Source organism: Psammomys obesus, unplaced genomic scaffold, assembly GCF_907164565.1.
Source record: "Psammomys obesus unplaced genomic scaffold, mPsaObe1.curated_primary_1811, whole genome shotgun sequence".
In the NCBI taxonomy this organism is placed as follows: domain Eukaryota; kingdom Metazoa; phylum Chordata; class Mammalia; order Rodentia; family Muridae; genus Psammomys; species Psammomys obesus.
In genome coordinates, this window is record NW_026596158.1 from 6,737,837 (window position 1) to 6,753,341 (window position 15,505).

The 15,505-nt window shown below is 40.0% G+C and overlaps 1 pseudogene; it reads right to left on the reverse strand.

Moving 5' to 3' along the window:
• Positions 1–11,808: 11,808 nt before the first annotated feature.
• LOC129667393 (60S ribosomal protein L36a-like) lies at positions 11,809–12,128 on the reverse strand (annotated as a pseudogene).
• Positions 12,129–15,505: the final 3,377 nt, after the last annotated feature.

Below are 15,505 nucleotides of genomic sequence, written 5' to 3' on the forward strand. Positions count from 1 at the left end.
TCTTTTTTCCCTCTGTTTTGACTGATACGCTATGTCATACATTCATTTTTCCTACTGTGCATGGACCGCCCCACACTTTTACTTATATGTGTGCCCAGTTGTGTAAGATTATATAAATAGGGGGTTCTCCCTAAACATTTATTGAAAATATGGTTTTGCTGTATTGCTGCATGTACCCAAAATCAGTTCAGGCTAGACTGACCTCTGTATTCTTTATACCTGCACCTCAGGAATACACGTGAATAGAAGCTATCTAAACGTGGCTGTTATTAGGGGCAGAAAGACCTACACCATTGTTCAGGAATAGGAGTATGTGGTGCAGGTGCAATCTGGGGTCCAGGGTTCTGAGGTGACTAGGTACATTGTTTGGAGTGGAGGATGTAGAATACTCACAGGTGACAAAACTAGGCTGCCAAGTTCATTTTTGTAAAGAGGAAACGAGTGTACATAACAAAGGCTTAATCAGGTCCCAGGCTAAACTGTCTCCTGTGCTTGCCTGTAAAAAGGTATAGGGCTATTGCCCTTTTGAGGCTATGATAGTTGAAAACAGGTTTGAACCAGGTTGCCTTTTTTGTTTGTTTCTTTGTTTGTTTGTTCATTTATTTTTTAAGACAGGGCTTCTCTGTGTAGCCTTGGCTGTCCTGGACTCACTTTGTAGACCAGGCTGGCCTCTAATTCACAGGAATCCACCTGCTTCTGCCTCCCTGAGTGCTAGGATCAAAGGCATGTGCCCCTATACCTGGCTGCCTTTTGCAATTTTATTTTAGAGAAAGGACTCTGTGATAGTCACATGTAAATGAACAGAGGTTTATTTTGCTTGTGGTTTTAGTCTTTCATGGTTCAGAGACTGTTTGGAGAAAAGCAGCTTTCACCATGATGACAAGGAAGCAGAGAAAAGGGTACAGGGAACCATGGCAAGATAAATCCCCATGAACATTCCCCCAGTGACCCACTTTCTCCAAGGAGGCCTCAATTCTTGCCTGTCATCACCTCCCAATAATGCCATTGTAGAATTAATTCATCAAGAGATTACTCCATTCATTCTATAGAGTCTCAAGGATCCAATAGGCTCTGAAATGTCCTCACAGACAACCAAAATCTTGCCATGGTGATCTCCTGGCCTCTCTCCATCCAATCAAATTGACAATGAAGATTTTAATCATTACAGACTCATTGACAAAATTAAACTTTCATGACAAGCCTCTCTTTCAGCTGCCCACCAATTTCTCAATGTACACTGAGGGTCAGGGACCCAGAGAGCCGACCGCTAGTCATACCCCAAGTGAGTGTGTAGAACAGGGGCAGAATCGGGTCTCTCTGGCCCCCAATTTGGTGGCTCCCCAGCAAACAATATATAAAAGCTTGGCAAAAGTCTGACAGCCAAACATGCCACCTGGCGATCACTGCGCCAGCACCATGTATACACTTGGTCTGAATTAAGGACTTCCTTTTCCTGACAGGCTGGGAAATAGTCAGGGAAATTGCAACAATCCTGGAAGGCTAGACTTTTAAAAAGCAAAATAGCTGTGAAAGAAAAACCAGCCGACTGTGCATCTGCAGATTCAGGACCACAGACCTTCTCCCCCTGGGTCTTACAAATCCCATCGTATGCAGCAGATGAAGAATAAGAGGACTTAGGTTGCAGGTGGAGGGTGACAGTTGATGCATCCAGGTTGGTCTTAAAGGCATGCAGCTTTCCGGTTAGTTTGGAGTCCCCTACTTGGCATCAAAACTTACCTTCCAGTAGGTTCCAGTAGAAAAAAAGAAAAACAAAACAAACAAACAAACAAAAAAACAACAACCCCTAGTCTCAGTGATATACATATATATGCATATATTGCATCTCCTTGCAGCTGCATCCTAATATCGTCATCCTCATCCTGGGCCCATGAGAGGAGTTGTCACTTTCTGAGTCACTCTGTTGGCTGTAGTGGGGGAGGAGCACCAGAGAGCCCTATGCTGCTCAAAGCTGGCATACCACGTCTGCAGCCTTTCTTCAGGCACAGGAAGCTATGATGCCACATTTCACCTCTCTCCCTCTCACACTCATCCATGACTCAGACCCAGCTGCCTGGAAACCAACTTGCCCCAGAACCACACTCACTGTGAGCCAGGGCTTGGGGTAGTGGGCTCCAATGTATACTCAATGTGTACAATGAGAAGAGAGGCTGAAACCCTCTTTGGGCACCCCACTCAGAAAGGACAACCCAGCAGACAATTGCCAAAGCTACTTCAGAATCCTACCCAATGAGCTACAGACTTTGGCAGTACATCCACTGGGGCAATCGGCCTCTTATCTGCTTGCCTCTAGGAAACTCTGTGTGCCCGTAAAACATACTCACAGTTCTTGGTGATAAATTCTGCCAACCCCCTTGCCTTGTTTTTTGTTTTTGTTTTTTGTTTGTTTGTTTGTTTGGGGTTTTTTTTGTTTTGTTTTGTCCTCCCAGCTCTCTCTCTCTCTCTCTCTCTCTTTCTTTATTTTTGGTGGTTTTCAAATTTTTATTTTTAAATAATTTTACAGAAGAGTTACAGAAATAGTACAGAAGACTCCCCTGAATGCACTCACCCAGTGCTTTGGTGTTTATATCTGGCATAAGATACGGAGTGATTGTCAAACCAAGAGGCGAGGTCGCTTCCTGCTGCCCTCCCTCAGTCTGTAACTGCTTCTCAATCTTATCCTTATCTTTGGTGATTTTCACATTGAAAACTGATCACTTCCACACCTTGATTTTTGTTTTGGTTGGTTGGTTACTTGGTTCTATTTGCATTTTGGGGTTTGTTTGTTTATTTGTTTGTTTGTTTGTTTGTTTGTTTTCACACGGTTCCTGGAAGCATTGGGATTATGTATTTGTGTTGTGAAGATTCAAAACTCCTCCGTCTTATGTTTTTATTTTGGGGAGAGGATTCGAACAAATGAAAACTCTCCATCTACCACAGCTTCCTTGAGGCATGTAAGATATACAAGGAAGACTGAGGCCCAGTGGACAATGCAGGGGCCGTGACACCCTAGTAAATTTGTGAAAAGCAAAGGCTAATTCCTTATCATGGCAGAATGGTGGGCCAGGCTGAGAAGGTGCCAGAGCTATCAGCAGACCACCTGCTTGGAATCTAAGCCACACACACACACACACACACACACACACACACACACACACACACACTAGCCCCTCACTACTGATTCTAAGTACGTGTTCTACCACTGAGCCATATCCTCTCTCTTCTTCCTACTCCTTACCTTCCTCCTGTTCCTCCTCTTCTTCTTTTCGTGCCTCCTCTTCTTTTTTGGAAGTAGGATTTCACTGCTTCACCGTGGCTGGTGTAGATAACACTATGTACCCCCACAACACGGCTTCCAGGCAGAAGCCACAGTGGCCATCTGGCCTCCTCTAAGTAATATCTGACTGTCTTCTGTTTACCTCCATCTTGGATTCTTCCCACCCTTGTGCTGGAGTCTACTACTTCTAAAATAGTAAGCTTGGAATCCCTAGACTAAAGAATGGGGAAAAAGCTTAGAGCATTCACTATGCCAACTGCAAGTACTACTCCATTGCTCCCAGGCAAAAATAACAACAACAACAAAAACAAAACAACCAACCAAAAAAAGCCCAAAGTAGTTGATGATACTCTCCCTGCACAAACACACATTTGTATTTCTGTATCTCCGTCTATGTGTCTCTGTCTCCATCTCCCTTTCCGTGTCCCTCCCTACCACTCTGTGTGTGTGTGTGTGTGTGTGTGTGTGTGTGTGTGTGTGTGTGTGTGTGTTGTTTTCTTGTTGCTGCTACTCTCATTGTTATTGTCAGGATCTTACTCTGTAGCACAGGTTAGCCTGGAACTCACTACATAGCCCAGGATGACCTCAAACTTATGTGAACCCTCCTGCCTCAGCCTCCTAAGTGCTCGGATTATAGGCATGAACCACTACACCCAGCTACAAATCTTTGATAGAAAAAAAAAAACTGCAGATAATTTCCCCTGGTACAGGTATTGTTTTATTACTAATAGTGTATTTTTCTAAAAGAGCAATTTTAAAATTTTTAAATGAAGTTTACCTTACCTTTTTCTCTTATGAGTCACACTTTTAGCATCATATCTGAGCACTGACCTAATTCAGATACACATTTTCCTGTGTTCTCTGCTAGAAATTTATAGCTGTGTATCTCATTTGTCTTATCATTGTGAGCTTTTCTATGAGAGTTATACTTTTAATTAAAAAGTTATGTGTATAGGTGTTTTTGCATATATGTGTATATGTGTATTCCTGTGCCTACAGAGACCAGAAGGCATTGGTTCCTCTGAGACTGGAGTTGTAGATAATTGTGAGCTACCGTGGGTGTTGGGAATCAAACCCAGGTCCTCTGTAAGAGCAGGCAGTGCTCTTAGGCACTGAACCATCTCTCAAGCACCCTACTGTGAACTGTCTTGAGACTGTGAGATATGAAGTAAGTCTGGGTCAAGAGTCATTTCTATTTTTTTCTTTTTTTGATTAATTCAATTTACATCTCAGTCATAGGTTCCTCCCTCCTCTCCTCCTAGTCCCACCCTCTCTCTACATATCCCCTCCCCTATTCTTTAGAATAGGGGGAGCTCCCCTATCCAGACACCCTAGCTCATCTATTCACATGAGGACTGAGTTCATCTTCCTTCCCTGTGGCCTGGTAGGGAAGTCCCATCAGGAGGAAGTGATCAAAAAACAGGTAACATAGTCCATGGCAGAGATATCCCCCACTCCCCTAACTAGTGGTCCCACATGAAACCTAAGATGCCCATTGGCTACTTATAAGTAGAGGACCTAGGACCAGACCATGCATTGTACTTGGTTGGTGCTTCAGATTCCACAGCCCCTCTGGGCCCTGGGTGATTGGCTCTGCTAGTCTTCTTGTGGAGCTTTTGTCACCTCTAGGTCCATTTATCCTTCCTCCCTCTTTTTTAGTAGACTCCCTATGCTTTGCCCAATGTTTGGCTGTGAGTCTCAGTATCTGTTTCAAGCCATTTCCTGGATGGAGCCTCTAAGAGACAACTCTGGTAGGTTCCTGTCTGCAAGCATATCACAGTATCATCAATAGTGATAGAGGCTGGCTCTCTTCCATGGGGTGGGTCTTAGGTTTGGTGACTAAAATCTGCTTATAAGTGAGTACATACCAAGTGTATATTTCTGGGTCTGTGTTACCTCACTTGGGATGATCTTTGCTAGTTCCTTCCATTTGCCTGCAAATTTCATGATTTCCTTGTTTTTAATGGCTGAGTAGCATTCCATTGTGTAAATATACCAGTTTCTTTACCCATTCTTCGGCCAAGGGACAGCTAGGTTGTTTTCAGTTTCTGGCTATTGTGAATGAAGATGCTATGAACGTGGTTGAGCAAATGTCCTTGTTATACGGTGGAGGGTCTTTGGGTGTATGCTCAGGAGTGGTATAGCTGTGTCTTCAGGTATGCCTACTCCCAATTTTCTGAGAAAGCACCAGACTGATATCCAAAGTAGCTGTACAAGTTTGCACTCAAGTGCTCCCCTTTCTCCACACCCTTGCCAGCCTGTGTTGTCACTTGAGTTTTTGAGTTTCTGACAGGTGTAAGATGGAATCTTAGAGTCATTTTGATTTGTAATTCCCTGGTGATTAAGGACGTTGAGTATTTCTCTAAGCACTTCTCCACCATACTTGATTCCTCTGTTGAGAATTCTCTGTTTAGTTCTGTATCCCATTTTTATTTGGACTATTTGGTTTGTTGGTGTTTAATTTCTTGAGTTCTTTATATATACTGGATTAACCCTTTGTCAGATATAGGATTGGTGAAGATCTTTTCCCAATCTGTAGACTGCCATTTCATTCTATTGATAGTGTCCTTTGCTTTACAGAAGCGTTTCTGTTTCAAGAGGTCCCATTTATTGGTTGTTGATTTTAGAGCCTGAGGTGTTGGTGTTCTGTTCCAGAAGTTCTCTCCTGTGCCAATGAGTTCAAGGCTCTTACCCACTTTCTCCTCTAGCAGAGTGAGTGAATCTGGTTTTATGCTGAGGTCTTTGATCTACTTGGACTTTAGTTTTGTGCAGGTCTATAAACATGGATCTATTTGTATTTTTCTACATGTAGACTTCCAATTATACCAGCACCATTTGTTGAAGATGCTCTCTTTTTTTTTCCTATCGTATGGTTTTAGCTCCTTTGTAAAAAAAAAAAAAAAAAAAAAAAAAAAAAATCAGGTATGCATAGGTGTGTGGGTTTATTTCTGGATCTTTGATTAAATTCCATTGATCAACCAGTCTATTTCTATGCTAGTGCCATGAGGTTTTTATTACTATTGCTCTATAGTACAGATTGAAGTCTGGTGTGGCGATACCTCCATAAATTCTATTATTGTATAGGATTGTTTTAGCTATTCTAGTTTTTTTTTTTCATAAGAAGTTTTGAATTGTTCTTTCAAGGTCTGTGAAAAATTGTGTTGGTATTTTGATGGGGATTGCACTGAATCTGCAAATTGCCTTCAGTAAAATGGCCATTTTTACTATGTTAGTCCTACTTTTCCATGAGCATGGGAGATCTTTCCATCTTCTGGTATCTTCTTCAGTTTCTTTCTTCAGAGACTTGAAGTTCTTGTCATACAGGTCTTTGACTTCCTTGGTTAGTGTTACCCCTAGATACTTTATATTATTAGTGGCTATTATGACGAGTGTGCTTTCCCTAATTTCTTTCTCAGCCCGTTTCTCATTTGTATACAGGAGGAATACTAATTTTTTTTTAAATTAATCTTGTATCCAGCCACTTTGCTGAAGCAGTTTGTAAGCTGCAGGAGTTCTCTGGTAGAATTTTTAGAGTTGCTTATGTATACTATCATAACATCTGTGATAGTAATACTTTAACTATTTCCTTTCTGATTTATATCCCTTTGATCTTCTTTAGTTGTCTTATTGCTCTAGCTAGAATTTCTAGTAGTATATTTTGAAGAGATGTGGAGAGAGTGAGCAGCCTTGTCTTGTCCTTGATTTTAGTGGGATTGCTTTGAGTTTCTCTCCATTTAGTTTGATGTTGACTATCGACTTGCTGTATATAGCCTTTATTGTGTTTAGATATAGGCTTTATATCCCTGGTCACTCTAAGACTTTTATCATGAGGGAGTGTGGGATTTTGTCAAAGGCTTTTTCTACATCTAATGAGATGATTGTTTGGGTTTTTTTTTTTCTTTCAGTTTGTTTACATGATGGATTACATTGATATATTTTCATATGTTAAACCATCCTTGCATCTCTGGACTTGATCTTGGTCTGTGTTGGGTTTGATGTGTTCTTGAATTTGATTTGCAAGTATCTTATTATTTTTGCATCAATGTTCATAAGGGAGATCAGTCGGAAATTTTTTTCTTTGTGTGGTTTAGTTATCAGGGTGACTGGCTTTATAGAATGAGTTTGGTAATGTTCCTTCTGTTTTTAATTTGTAGAATAGTTTGAGGAGTATTGATGTTAGCTCTTCTTTGAAAGTCTAGAAAAATTTTGCACTCAAACCATCTGGCCCTGTTTTTGCTTTTTTGTTTGTTTTTTGGTTTGATTTGGTTTGGTTTGGTTTGGTTTAGTTTGATTGGGAGACTTTTGATGACTACTTCTATTTCCTTAGGAGTTATAGGGCCATTTGAACTGTTTATCTGCTTTGCTTTAACTTTGGTAGGTGAAATCTGTTAAGAAAACTGTCCATTTCCTTTAGAATTTCCAATTTTGTGTAATATAGGCTTTTGAAGTAACACCTAATGATTCTTTGGATTTCCTCAGTTTTTAATGTTATGTCCCTTTTCATTTTTGATTGTGTTAATTTTGGTACTGTTTCTTTGTATTTTAGTTAGTTTCTCTAGTGGTTTGTCTATTTAATTGATTTTCTCAAAGAACCAACCCTTGGTTTTGTTGATTCTTTGCATTGCTCTCTTTGTTTCTAATTTACTGATTTTAGCCCTGAGTTTGATTATTTTCTATGGTTTACTCTTCTCGGGTGTGTTTGCTTTTTTTTTTTTTTCCTAAAACTTTCCAATGATCTGTTAAGTTGCTAATATGGGATCGCTGAAATTTCTTCTTGAAGGCACTGTGCTATGAACTTTCCTCTTAGCACTGCTTTCATTGTGTCCCTAAGTTTGGATACATTTTGCCCTCATTTTCATTGAATTCTAAGAAGTCTTTAATTTGTTTCTTTATTTCTTCCCTCCCCCATGATCATTGAGCAGGGAGTTGTTCAGTTTCTATGTGTAGGCTTTTTGTTGTTTCTGTTGTTGTTGAGATCTAGCTTTAATCCATGGTGATCTGATAAAGAACAATGGGTTAATTTAATTTTCATGTATCAGTTGATGTGTGCTTTGTGACTGAGTATATGGAGAAGGTTCCATGTGGTGCTGAGAAAAAAAAAAAGTATATTCTGTGTTTGCATGAAAAGTTCTGTAGACTATTAGGTCCATTTGAGTCATGATCTCTATTAGATTATTTCTCTATTTAGCTTCTGTCTTAATAATCTGTCCATTGGTGAGAGTGAGATGTTGAAGTCTCCCATTATTAAGGTGTTGGGATCGATGTAGTAGTTTGAGTTCTCTACTTTGTGTTCTTTTTTCAAAACTATTTTAACTTCTTCTACTTTCTTTGTTATGCCTTTCCCAAGGACTATTGGGATTAATAAGTATGTTTTAAAAGACAGGATTTTGTTGACTGATCACTAGATCAATTTGGAAAGAACTCACACCTTAGTGATAATGGATCTTCCAATCTGTAATCATGCATTTTTCTCCAGTTATCTGAAACTTTGATTTTTCTTCCTCAGTGTTTTATAGCTTTCAACATAAAGATCTTACACAAATTTTTATCAGATTTACATATAAATATTTCATTTTTGTACTATGGTGAGTCTTCTATTTAATAAATTTTGGATTAAAATTCTACAGATCTAGTATTTAGAAATGTGATTTGGTTTTGTATATCGATATTGTAGTCCCAAACTTTGTTAAATTCATTTATTTTTGTCAGAAATTTTTCTGTAAATTTTATGCAATTTTTTTCCACCTTGAAAATTCTGTCCCATAAAAATAGATAAATTTCCCACATCTTCTCTAATGTATTTGCCTTTTTTTCCCTTTGTTTCACTGACTTCCATGGTTCTGTTGAAGAAATGGGAGAAACATTCTTGCCTCAGTCCGAGACTTAGGAAGAGAATATCCTATGGCTTACCATTGGGGATGATAGTAAACTTGGCAATTTTGTGGATGCTCTTTAGTTGAGAAAGTTCCATCCATTAGTTCATGTATGGCATGACTGATCCAGAATTCATGAAGTGTTTTACCTCGGGAGGACATAAAGGCTTAGCCTCCAGTGAAAATTGTTTATTCCAGGACTAACTGAAGTGTTAGAAGTGTTCTAAAGCAGACAGCAAAGGCAGACAATTTATCAAATGCAGCAGGCCCTGCAAGAGTCTGTTGTATTTGAACTAAGTCTGTTCTTTGTCCCTTCTTCCTCCCAGCTCAGGAAGGTAGAAACTGCATTGTGGATGAGTACAGCCAAGAACACAGTGTTCTTCGTCCTCCCACCACACCTCCCAAGATAGAAGACTGTCTTTGTGGGACAGGGCATGGGTAGCTCTGATTGGGCTTCAACTGCCAGTTCTAAAGGTGATTTCCAAATGAGGAAAGCTGAGCAGCTGCAGGGGGAACTCTCATTTCCCACTCCCCACTCTGCTCTGCATGACTTGTTACAGGCTCTTTAGGGACATAAGATTTATCAAAAACAAAACAGAAAACAAAAACCACAGTGCATTTGTTGTGTTTGTAACATTTACAGATAGAACATGGATAAAAATAATACCACAAAGGGAGAGCAGGAACAACATTATAACATTATAGCATTAATGTGTCTACACTTAACTGGAATGAAGAACATTTGATAAACAAAGAGATAAAGTTCTGCCCAAGAATAAACACCAAGAAAATACAGTAAATGTAGTTAAGGAAACTAAAATTTCTAATTTAAAGATATCGAGATGCAAAATGAAACAGCAAGAAAGAGCGATGGGCAAACAACAGCACAGAAGGCAACTGTGGCAACTGTAAACCTAACTGTATCTGTATCAATAATGTGATGGCTAATCTTTGGTTTCCATCTTGACTAGATCTAAAAATCAACTAAAATGCAAGCTTCTGGATACTCCTGTGAGGGGCTTTCATGATCAGATCATTTGAAGGGAACAGACGCATCTGAAATTTGGGTGGAAGAAGGAGGCTTTGCTTTTTGCATGACTGCCTTCATTCTTGCTGCAGAAGCATTCCTTTGCGGTATTAGAATCAGATTTTTCAGGAAGCCAACACAGGCTGAAGACCAGCAGCCCTCCAGGGATCCTCCAGGCTCTCAGCACCAGAATGGGACTATTAAGACATACAGGCCCATGGATGAAACAACTATAGAATTCTTGGCTCCTCCAGTGTGTGAGTCCAGCCATTGTTGAACTACCCAAACCATTTCATATAAGCCAATCCCTAAAATTACCTTCTACCATATAACATAAGATATATATAGAGAGATTGGTATTAAATATGTGTGTGTATGCATGTGTATGTGTAATGTGTTATAAACTATATATGTATATTTTTATCATTTATGTTACTTTGGAGAACTCTTACCAATGCAGATTATAATACCAAACATGTCTGGATTAAACAATCAAAAAATGGAGACATATTTACTCTGGGGGAAAAAATGTATAATCTAACTATATGCTATCTCAAAACACATTTACATTCAAAGATATAAATTAATTGAAACTGTTTAAATGTTAAGATATACTTACAAACAACAACCATAAGAAAACAAGAAATAGAACTCTATCAATATCAGAGAAAATGGACAATTTCACAAAAAAAGGATTACTGTAAATAAAAGATGTTTAATTACAGCAAAGGCTTAGTCCATCCAGGGACTATAACAATAATAAACATATACACACCTAACAACATGGCAACAAACACACGAAGCAAAAGCTATTGTCAATGAAGAACAATAGATAACTGAACACTCTTAGCAGACAACCTCAGAATCTACCTTCAGGAGCAAATGGAAAAACAAGTTAGCTCTAAAAGACCTGAGCATAGCACAACACTACACACCAACTAGACTTAGTAGGCCTCTGTAGAGTGTGCTACCCCTCAGAAAACTGTACACTCTCCATAAACACACATGGGCTTTGTCCAGAATCTGCCATATGGAATGCATACGGAATGTAACGTGTCTACTTATTTTGTTTTGTTCTGACTTTTTGTGGATAAGTGAATTTATCGTAAGCCTCAAGTTTTAAAGGATTGGGTCAGGTGAAATATGTTCTCTAACCACATAATGAAAAATATGAAATTATTTTTAATTTCATATTAAGAAAAGAAAAAGAAAATATATTTCTTTTAAGAAATATATCAAAGTAAAAGAGAGACTATTATGGGATAAGAAAGGAACCCAAAGAAGCTGATGATAAGTGAGGCTGATGGAGAGAAGAAGTAAATACAATTCAAGTGCTCTATATACATGTACAAAAATGTCACGATGGAGCTCTATTTTGTACTATTAATATGTACTAATAAAAATTAGAAATCAGTTTAGGAAACCCATAGAATTATGAAAAGTCAAATATTACACATCAGTTTTAAAAAAGAAAAAAACCAAAAAGTACATTAGAAAATAACATTTAAAAAATAGAAAAGACAAGATAACAATATAGTTAAAGCAATGCTTAGAGGCAAGTTTATAGCTGTTAATTTTTTTTTCTTTGGGGGGAACAAAAGCTCACGATTTTATTTTGTTGTCTTCATAAATCCTTAGAACTGGATCACTTGACCCTTTCTCTTCTTATCTCTGCCCAGTTCAAAAATGCTTGCATCTCATAATAGCCAGAATTCTCTTAGATCTGCAGTTGGCCTCAACACACTCAAGTCTCAACACAATCTTCTTTGTAGTTTTAGCCTTTTTGAGAAAAACAGGCTTAGCCTGCCCACCATAGCCACTCTGCTTCCTGTCATAATGCCACTTCCCCTGGGCATACAAAAAATCCTTGCCTTTCTTGTACTGTCACTTTGTGGGGCTGGTGCTTGCCATATTTCTTGCAGAATGTTTGGCAGGTGTGAGGAGCGTTCACCATGTTCTCGGGAGCAATATCGGCTCAGAAAGAAAGATGAAAGGCCAGAAATAGAAGTTTATAGGAAGTGGCCAACTATAAGTTCCTGTCTTTAAAAAATAAGAAAGGGGGTTAGAGAGATGGTTAAGAGTGCTTGCGGCTCTTCAGGATGACTTGGGTTCAATTCACAGCCCTCATACAACAGCTCACAACTGTTGATAAGTCCAGTCCCAAGGAATCTGATGCCCTCCTCTGGCCTCCATCAGCACCAGAAACACGTGTGGTATACAAGCATTCACACAGACAAAATGTCTATACATATAAAAACAAAACAAACATTTAAAAATAAATAAGAAAGGTCTGGAGTTGTAGCTTAGTAGTAAAGCATTTTCCTAGCATGCTCAAGGACCTGGCTTTGATCCCACACTGCTAGAAGAAGAAAGGGGGGGGGGGAAAGGGGAGGAAGTGTTGGGAGTGGAGGAAGCGTTGAGGGGATGTGTGCAGAGTGGCTAAGGCTGTGAGTGAATGTGTATTGTTTGACATAGGCCTGACCATATCAAGGACTCTGATGCCTCAAACCCATAGATGGGGCAAAGCCTTTCTCTGGTCCATGTTGGCAGTGTGTACAAAAACTAGCCAGGGCGCCTTCCTCCTCTGCGATGACTGCAACCTGAGACCAATCCCATAGAAAGACCTCCTACTTAGACTAGCTAACTCCTGCCCCTGTGCAGAGGTTCAAGTTTGGGTTTTGGTGGTGCCATTCCATCAAGTGTACATGGTCCACCTAATCCTACCCCTTCTGTATGTGTGTCTATGTGTCACCCCATTCTTCATTTCCTTTTCACTCCAGCCAGGTTTCCAGTACCCAACCATTTGCGATGAGGCATGCAAAAGACTTAAAACCAGTCCCCAGCAAGTGGAGCAGGGGCTGTCTCTGACGTGGACTCTGATGCCTGCTTTTGGATCACTTTCCTCTAGCTGATCACAGTGGAAGATGATGCCTTATTCCTGCTGCCACTTGATGTGCCAGGATGGGTGGGTAGGCGGGGAGGCCCCCCTTTCTGAGGAAAAGGGGAGGAAGGAAGGGAGAAGAGGGTGGAAGAGTGGGACAAGGAGGAAAGGAGGAAAGAGGCTGGGATAGGAATGTAAACTAGATAAACAAATAATTGTTTTTAAAAAGGAAAGAAAAGAAAAAAGAAGGAAAATACTATAAAAATAAGAACAAACTAAACTGAAAAGGAAGGCAATGAAAATTGAAGTAGAGGTCAATGAATCAAAAATAGAAAAAATAGAGAAAAAAAATGAGTAACACCAAAATCCAGTTCTTTGGGATGATGGATAATTTTGGCAATCTTCCAGTTTATACTGGTAGTTTACAGAAGAGACTCCAACAACTAGAATCAAGCCTGAAAGATGAGAGATTACTACTGAGCTTACAGAAATGAAATAGGAATTACAAAGAACCACAATCAAAAACCATATAACAACCCTTTATCTGACAGAGGACTCATATCCAGTATATATAAAGAACTAAAGAAGCTGAAAAGCAGCAAACCAAGTAATCCACTTAAAAATGGGGAACAGAGCTAAACAGAATTCTCTGTAGAGGAATATCAAATGGCAGAGAAGCATTTAAAGAAATGCTCAACCTCATTAGCCATTGGGGAAATGCAAATCAAAACAACCCTGAGATTTCACTTTACACCCATCAGAATGGCCAAGATCAAAAACTCAAGTGAGAACACATGCTGGAGAGGTTGTGGAGAAAGGGGAACCCTTCTCCACTGCTGGTGGGAATGTAAACTTGTACAACCACTCTGGAAATCAATCTGGCGCTTTCTCAGACAACTAGGAATAGCACTTCCTCAAGATCCAGCCATACCACTCCTAGGCATATATTCAAAAGAGGCTTAAGTACACAAAAAGGACATTTGCTCAACCATGTTTGTAGCAGCTTTATTTGTAATAGCCAGACGCTGGAAACAGCCCAGATGCCTCTCAACTGAAGAATGGATGCAGAAATTGTGGTACATCTATACAATGGAGTATTACTCAGCAATGAAAAATAAGGAAATCATGAAATTTGCAGGTAAATGGTGGGACCTGGAAAGGATCATCCTGAGTGAGTTGTCCCAGAAGCAAAAAGACACACAAGGTATATACTCACTCATATAAACATACAACATAGGAGAAACCCACTAAAATCGGTACATCTAAACAAACTAAGCAAAAGAGAGGACCCTAACTAAAATGCTCAATTCCCATCCTGAAAGGCAGAGGATGGACATCAGAAGAAGAAGAAAACAGGAAACAACCTAGGAACCTGCTACAGAGGGCCTCTGAAAGCCAGAAGAGGAAAACAGGAAACAACCTAGGAACCTGCCACAAAGGGCCTCTGAAAGCCTCTGCCCTGCAGACTATCAAAGCAGATGCTGAGCCTGATGGCCAACTGTCGGGCAGAGTGAATGGAATTTTATGTAAGTGGGAAATAGCAAGAGCTGGAGAGGACAGGAACTCCACAAGGAGAGCAACAGAACAAGAAAATTTGAACACAGGGAACTTCCCAGAGACTCATACTCCAACCAAGGACTATTCATGGAGATAACCCTGCACAGATGTAGCCCATGGCAGTTCAGTGTCCAAGTGGGTTACATAGTAATGGGAAGAGGGACTGTCTCTGACATAATCTTATTGGCCTGCTCTTTGATCACCTCCCTCTGAGGGGGGAGCAGCCTTACCAGGCCACAGAAGATGACAATGCAGCCACTTCTGATGAGAACTGATAGTCTAAGATCAGAAAGGAGAGGAGAACCTCCCCTATCAGTGGACTTGGGGAGTGGCATGCATGCAGAAAGGGAAGGAAGGGTGGGATCAGGAGGGGAGGAGGCAGGGGCTTATGGGGGGATACAAAATGAATAAAGTGTAAAATAATAATAATAATAATAATAATAATAATAATAATAATAATAAAAAGCAGGCAAAAAAAAACCATATGGCAGCCAATTGAGTAAATTAGACTGACTAGGTAGACATCTCTGAGAATGACACCATCTTAGGGGTTTTATTGCTGGGATAAAAAACTGCAAACAAAAACAACTTGGGATGGACCGTATTTAACTCACCTTACAGTTTCACATCATGGTCCATCATGGAAAAAAGTCAGAGAAGGACCTGAAGGCAGGAGCTGGAGGCAGGAACTGTAGCAGAGTTCTTGGAGGAGTGCCGCTTGCTGGCTGCTCCTCACGGCTTGCTCAGCAAGCAAGAAGGCAAGAATATAGTCTAGAAAAAGAATAGCAGGGCTGAACATATCTCAGAAGACATGGGCTCATATTTCTCCTCCCCCCGTTATACCCTTCCCCTTGCCTCTCCCAGGGTGAGTACTTCCAGCAAATCAGTGTGCT